Below are 8027 nucleotides of genomic sequence, written 5' to 3'. Positions count from 1 at the left end.
TCTTGTGGTAATCAAAGTGTGTTTACTTGGAAGTTTCATCACTTGAAAAAGTGGTTTATTGCTCACACAGACTCCTCTGCTGTGAACATTAGACCTAATTAGTAGCTGAAATAGTGATGATTTAGCAAAGCTTCTGCATTTGATGGCTGTGGTTTCTGGGCCACCAATTGCAGTTGAAAAGAAGGCAATCATCTCTGCCATGGAATGAATGCTTTTTCTTAAAATTCCCAGGGAGCTGAAAGGCCCTGTGGGGGCTGGCTTTTTCTTTGACCCTAAAACTGGTGGAAACTCAGAGTTATGGAAATGACTCACACCCTGGGAAAAGCATATCCCACAGTCGAAAGGGGCTTTAATTGATTTTCAGAGGGGTACTGTGCCTCCTTGTGAATGCTCTAGCTTCTAACAATGATGGGAGCAAAATCTTTTTGAGAGGGATAGCAGGCTTTCTCTGAATGTGGCACGGGACAGCTGATCTGTGCTGCCACCAGATTGGTTGGGAGAGAGGGGAAGCTGAGGGTGCTGACTGTTCAAAATAAAGCCTAATGTGGTAGCTAATAGAGACTGAACCTAGGAGTTGGATGGAGCAGGGGCTTATTGGCTTTAGAAGGAGTGGAGAACATACTGGAACTTCATTCAGTCTGAAATGCTTGGATCAGACAATTTTGGTTATCTATCATCTGCCATGGATGTGAGAGAAGGGACTTATCTGACCTTCCAAATGCACCTTTAAACAGTACCCTTTGTTTCCACTCTCTGAAGACATTCCCAGAGCTTAGGCTCTGCTTACTTCTTCATTTCCTCTGTGAGAAAAGTCACTACCAATCGTGTCTCCAGTGATCTAGTCTGCATGGAACACGGCTCTGAATCACTTTCCTTTCTGCAAACACCACTTGCTTCCCAAAAGGCAGAGCTAAAAAGAAGAGTCTGCAGGGAGGCAGAAGAGAGTGCTAATAGTCCGAAGATGTGAGAGCTTGTTTTTGAAGGAACAGAACTCCTGAAGAAAGAGAGAATTTACCAGTCTGAACTGCTTGGCAGGGAATTTCGTGGCGACACTGCAGGTCTCAGGATGGCAGCGAAAATGTTGGCTCCTCAATGAGCAACCTTGGCAAGGTCCCTTCCAACTTGGATTTCAGTATTCTTTACTGCTTTTGTGAACAAAACATAACAACAAAAACAACAAAAATCCAAGCCAAAAGCCATTGCTAAACTTAAGGGTACTCTTGGGAATTTTGGGATTCTCACCCCTTCTATTTTTTCTCCGTCATAAGTGGTTATGATGTGCAGGAAGTCATTCTGTCCAGACAGCAAACTATAACAACAGCCTGGAACGTTTCCATTGTACTGAGTCAAAAAAAAAAAAAAAAAAAGAAAAGTGCCAGAGGAAGTAATATTAGTCAGTATTTAGTCACACTTAAAAACAATGGGATAGCTTAGGTTGGCTTGACATCACACATTTTCATCTGGTTATGGCCAAGATGAAGCCCTTTCAGTTGGCAAATATTGTCTGGTGTTTGAAAAGATTTGAATACCCTCACTTCTCCCCACCCCATTACTATAAATAACAGAAAATAGTTCTTCACAGCCCTGGAGGAAAAAGATCTTGCGTACAAACTAACAAAGATTTGGGAAGGGTAGAGATGGAGTGGAAAACATCTCAGAGGCAACAAAGGGCAAGTCCACACTGGTCTGTCTTCATCTCCTCCTGGAGAAGTGTAATTGCCTTGCTCCTGCTCTGCAACCACACCTCTCAGTCTCCATTTTTTACAGGGACAGCTCTAGAAAGAGGCCTCTTAACCCTTACAATCCCACACACAGACACTCATTCCCTCATTCATTCAAGTCTCCACTTGATATGCATTTATTCAAGGTCTGTTCTATACCTGGAACCATGCATACAGGAATAAGTAAAACCCAATTTGCGACATTTAGGGCTTTAGTCTAGATGGAATTTTGACCGGAAGTAAATTTTAGTTTCACATAACTCTCCTACTGTATGTGTGTTTCAAGTTGCATAGGCACACTTAGGAGAGGCAAACACCCTCCTGGAGGCCAAAGAAAGGAGATTTCCTGGAGGCGGTAACCTGAGGGCTGGGTCTTGGAGTGCGGCACTGTTAAAGATAAACAAAGGCGGACGTGTTAAAGTGGTGAAAATAAATCTTACACAGTAAGCGCTGACAGTAGGGAAAAAAAGCTCAGCTCTGTTCCCAATTGTGTGGAGGTAACTGGATGTTTTAGAAGGAGAATGAAAGAGTAGGGACAGGGAGTGAGCTCAAGCAGTCAGGAAAGTAAACAATTACAAAAAGTGGGTTGGAGGGCAGGTCAGTGTAAATGTGATGAGGCCAGCTGTGTCTGCTTGTTAGGAGTCTATCCTCCCATGGAGATTTAGAGACCAAGGTCCTATCCTTCCTGATGATTACCTTTGAAAGGAATGGCTTTGCTTTCGGGTCCTTGAGAAAGACACTCCTGGGTTGTAGGAGACACATACACATACATCTCAAAGTAACAGAGGAAAGATTTACAATTGCAAGCTCCTCAAAGTAAATTCCCTGAGAAAGAGGGAGACGGGGACCTCTCCTCAGGTCTTGGCTAGAAGATACAGTAAATTCTTTTTACAACTACTAAGTTTTTCAGACAGCAACTCAAAGGTGGGCTAGGTCTTCCCAGAGATGCAGCCTTGGGTTGCCAGAAGCTATGCTAGGGTTGGTCAAGTCTTTTCCAGCAGGGGTCCAGGATGGAGGCATTATGTGCCAAGAGTTCTTTTATAATTCTCAGACAGGAAGGGGAAGGAGCAGTCTACCCAGAGATGTGAGATCTGTTGGAGAAGGGTATGTACTTTAATGGCAGGTGTGTTGGGGAGAAGTGGGAATAGATAAGATAACCTGAAGACTTCAAAGTTGTGCTGAGGAATTTTGATCATGTCTTGGGGGTGAAGGAGAGACAGTGAATGTTAGGATCAGGGGATCAGGGGGACAGTGGGGTCCAATTTGTGGCTTGGAAATGCCAGGCTGCCTGCAGTGGTGGATGGCTTAGAGATGGTGATGAGGGAGTAAGGACAGAACTGAGACTGGGATATAAGTGAAGACTCTGGAAGGGTTTCCTAGAGAAACAGAAGCCTGGACTAAGGTGTTATGGACCAAGCCCAAGTGAGGGAGACAGCCATATTAAGGGGAAGGAAAGAATAGGATGTGGGAATGAGAAAGAGGGATCTAGGATAAAAATGAGATTTGGGCACTGGGTGACATGCAGACATGCAGACTTTGTTGACATGACTACCTTGTCTTTGCTTTTTTCTTCCTTTTCTTCCTCCTGTTTATTGTGCTCATCCCCTTTATTAGAGAATTAGGAGGGAAGGAGGCTGTCCGATCTGAATTTAGGAATCTTGCTTGTGGCACTTCATGCAGAATTCTCTACCACTGTTAGTTTTACATCATCCTAGGGAAATCATGAGAATGTATTGACTTCCTAAGCAGACTTTCCAAGGCAGAAAGAGGTGAATGCTTTGCTTTGGACATGAATCTGGAGTGAACTTGAAGAAGAATCAATTTGATTCCATTGGATAATAACTTATTTGGGATAAGTATAACTAGCTTATCCAGGATATGCTAGAAACTTTGGGAGCATTTAGGTTAATAAGATAATTTTCTGGCCAGAGGAATCATTACAGTTGCGTAGGTATGCAGACATGTATGCAACTAAGGAACGATAGTTTGCATAGTAATGGGAACCCAAATGAGGGAATAATTATTTACAATAAAAAAGCAGTAAAGATTTCATGAAAGAAAGTTTTTATGGAAGATGCCAGAGGCAGAGAAGTGTGGAAAGAGACAGGGGCAGTCTCCTGAAATTATGTGGCCCACACAGAGCTTTGCTCTCTAGTCCTTGTTTTCCATTTATCCATTTATCCTCATCTACATTTATCAAAGGAGCTGCTTCTAGGATTTTGTATTAAAAATGTTGAGAAGTATTTGGGCTTCTCTGTAGCCCTCTCTTGAGGCAGCCTTGTCCCTACATAAACTGGTCATTAAGAATATATTGAACACCTGGCCGGTAATCACACCTGTAATCCTAACACTTTGTGAGGCCTAGGCAGGTGAAACACTTGAGGTCAGGAGTTCGAGACCAGCCTGGTCAACATGGTAACACCCTGTCTCTATGAAAAGCACAAAAATCAGCAGGGTGTGGTGGCATGTGCCTGCAATCTCAGCTACTTGGGAGGCTGAGGCAGGAGAATCGCTTCAGTGTGGGAGGCGGAGGTTGCAGTGAGCCAGGATAGCACCACTGCACTGCTGCTGGGGTGACAGAGCAAGACTCTGTCTCAAAAAAAAATACATAAATAAAAGATTATATTGAGTGCTTGACTGTGCTGGAGAGGAAGATGGAGGGCCAAGGGAACGTTTCTTCCCCTTCTTTCTCTGTAAACTATTATAAAATATATGATATAAATATAACACGTATTATAATGTATAATAATAAAATGAATGCTTATGAACCCATAATGCAACTAACAAAATTAATAAAGACTACTGAAGGTTCCCAAATGTCTTTCACCGATCACATCTCCTTCACTTTATCCTGTATTTCCAGAATATGTGTGCATGTATCCTTAAACAACATAATTAGTTTAGCTTGTTTTAAAATTTCTTACCAATGATATGGTATGTATGTGTTTATTCTTCTATGACTTTTTTCCACTCAATGTCATGCTTCTAAAAATTGACCATATTGATTTATTTAACTATAGTGCATTAATTTTTACTGTTATACATTATTCTATGGCAGGAATATACTATTTATTGATTGATTCTTCTTGGATAGGTATTTATTTTCAGATTCTTGCCATTATAAACAGTGTAGCTCTGTACATTATTGTACATGCTGCTGAGGCAAAAAGACAAGGGCAGAATTGCTGGTCTTAGGGATGGCACATCTTCATCTTTATTGATATAGCTAAATTATTTTCCAGGATTATTTGAGCAATTTAGAGCCCATCAATATTTGTATAAATATTCATTGCTCCATATCTCTCTAACACTTGGCATTATCACACTTTTAGATTTTTGCTGATTTGGTTGGTATAAAAAAATGGCAACTTACTCCCAGCACTTTGGGAGGCTGAGGCGGGCAGATCACGAGGTCAGGAGATGGAGACCATCTTGGCCAACATAGTGAAACCCTGTCTCTACTACAAAAATACAAAAAAATCAGCTGGGCGTGGTGGCGGGTGCCTGTAGTCCCAGCTACTCGGGAGGCTGAGGAAGGAGAATTGCTTGAACCAGGAAGGCAGAGGTTGCAGTGAGCTGAGATCGCACCGCTGCACTCCAGCCTGGCTACAGAGCGAAACTCTGTCAAAAAAAAAAAAAAAAAAAGATAAATTACATTAGTTTTAATTTGTAATATTCCCTAAGACTAACTCAACTGTTCTGGCATGTGTCAACTGGCCGTGTGTGTTTCTTCTTCCATGAAATGCCTACTCTTGTGCCTGTTTTTCTACTGAAACCTCTTAGGAATTTTAAAATATATTTTGGATAGTAATCCTTTGTCAATTTTATGTCTGGCAAATAGCTTTTCCCAGTTTAAAGCTATTATGAATCTTTTGATTTACCAAGTTTCTTAATTTTTATGGAAACTTATTTGTCCATTCTCTTAGTTATAGCTTTCACAGTTTGTATTTTGTTCAAGAAATCATTCACCTGCTGGGCACGGTGGCTCACGCCTGTAATCCCAGTACTTTGGGAGGCCGAGGTGGGTGGATCACTTGAGGAGTCAGGAGCTCAAGACCAGCCTGAACAACATGGTGAAACCCTGTCTCTACTAAAAATACAAAAATTAGCTGGGCGTGGGTGGCATGTGCCTGTAATCCCAGCTACTCGGGAGGCTGAGGCAGGAGAATCTCTTGAACCCGGGAGGCGGACCTTGCAGTGAGCGGGGATTGTGCCACTGATTCCAGCCTGGGTGACAGAGCAAGACTCTGTAACAAAAACACAAAACAAAAATCCCAGAAATCATTCATAAAAGTCATAAAGATATTTTAATACTGAGTTAGACATTGGATGTTTTTTTCCACATGTAAAAACAATTATTTCAGTGATCTGCAATATCATCCCTGTTACACATGAAGTTGTAATACCATAGAGAGGTGATTTTTTTTTTCCAAGGAGTCTCAACTGTCATCTATTTCTACTTTTCTTCTTCTTTTTTTTTTTTTTTTTTTTGGTACAAATAATACACTCTGTTAACTAACATAGCTTTATAGAAAGTTTTACCTGATTAAAAAATAATCCCTCATTTTTCTTAAAAAAGTGTTATTTTGCATTTGCTTTTCATGTAAACTTTAGAATTAGTTTGTCAGAGTCCCTGAAAAGATTTGGTGAAATTTAGAGTTTCATTAAAGGTATGGATCAATTTAGGAAAAATTTACATTATTATGATATTATTTTCCTATTTTTGAACATCTTTATCTTTCCATTTATTTCCATCCTCTTTAATGTCTTTCAGTAAAGTTTTAAGATTTTATTCATTAAACCCTTGCCCATTTAAAAAGATATTCTGAGGCACATTATATTTTTTGCTATTAATGAATTTTTTGGTGCATTAATGTTGTATCTACCAAACTTGATAAACTTTACTGTTTTGTTTTGTTTTGACACGGAGTCTCACTGTTGTCCCCCAGGCTGGAGTGCAGTGGTGCAATCTCCGCTCACTGCAACCTCTGCCTCCCGGGTTCAAGTGATTCTCCTGCCTCAGCCTCCCGAGTAGCTGGGACTACAGGTGCCCACCACCACGTCAGGCTAATTTTTTATTTTAGTAGAGATGGGGTTTCACCATGTTGGCCAGACTGCTCTCAAACCCCTGACCTCAGGTGATCCACTTACCTCCGACTCCCAAAGTGCTGGGATTACAGGCGTGAGCCACCACATCTGGCTATAAACTTTTAAATGTGAATTTTTTACATATTATTTTGAGTTTCTATATAGTTTGCTATATAGTTATATCATAGGTGGCAGTTTGGCTTTTTATAGTCTTTATATATATATATAAAATTCATATTTTTAATATAGCTGCACTGACTAGAGTCTTCAGTACAAAGTTGAATAGAAGGGTTCTATTAATAAAAGAAAGATAGTGAGGAAACAAAGAAAGAAACAAAAACAGAGTCTCACTCTGTCACTCAGCCTGGGGTGCAATGGCACAATCTTGGCTTACTGCAAACTCCACCTCCAGGGTTCAAGTGATTCTCCTGCCTCTGCCTCCCGAGTAGCTGGGATTACAGGCACCTGCCACCATGCCCAGCTAATTTTTGTATTTTTAGTAGAGATGAGGTTTCACCATGTTGCCCAGGCTGGTCTGGAACTCCTGACCTCAAGTGACCCACCCACCTCAGCCTCCCAAAGTGCTGGGATTACAGGCATGAGCCACCACGCTCAGCCAATCATAAGGCCTCTCTATTTTGTTCTGTGAATGTGGTTCCACTCACTGTAACCTCTGCCCCTCAGGGTCAAGAGATGCCCCTGCCTTAGTCTCTCGAGTAGCTGGGATTACAGGCAACCACGATCATGCCCGGCTAATTTTTGTATTTTTTAGTAGATATGGGGTTTCACCATGTTGGCCAGGCTGGTTTCCAACTCCTGACCTCAAGTGATTGCCCACCTCAACCTCCCAAACTGCTGGGATTACAGGTGTGAGCCACTGCTCCGGGCCACGTTGACAGACTTTCTAATGTTCAACTACTCTTCTATTTCAGGGTTACACCCAACTTATTTGAGCTTTGTTGTTGTCGTTTTGTCTTCATTGCTGTGCTTGGTTTTCCAGTAGTTTATAAGATTTTAATTGATATATTCATTAATAAGATTGGCCACTTGCCTTATAGATTATGTTGGAGAGTGTTCCCTTTTTTTTTTTTCCATTGTAATTCTAACTCGAACGGCCAGTAGAATTCACATTTAGAGTCAAGATACTAGGTAGTTTTTGATAAAGAAAATATTGTATCCACTGAAGTAGTACATAAATAAAATGCACAAATCATAAAT

The sequence above is a fragment of the Pongo pygmaeus genome, chromosome 2 (assembly GCF_028885625.2).
Source record: "Pongo pygmaeus isolate AG05252 chromosome 2, NHGRI_mPonPyg2-v2.0_pri, whole genome shotgun sequence".
In the NCBI taxonomy this organism is placed as follows: Eukaryota; Metazoa; Chordata; class Mammalia; order Primates; family Hominidae; genus Pongo; species Pongo pygmaeus.
Note: the sequence above shows the minus strand (reverse complement) of the source record.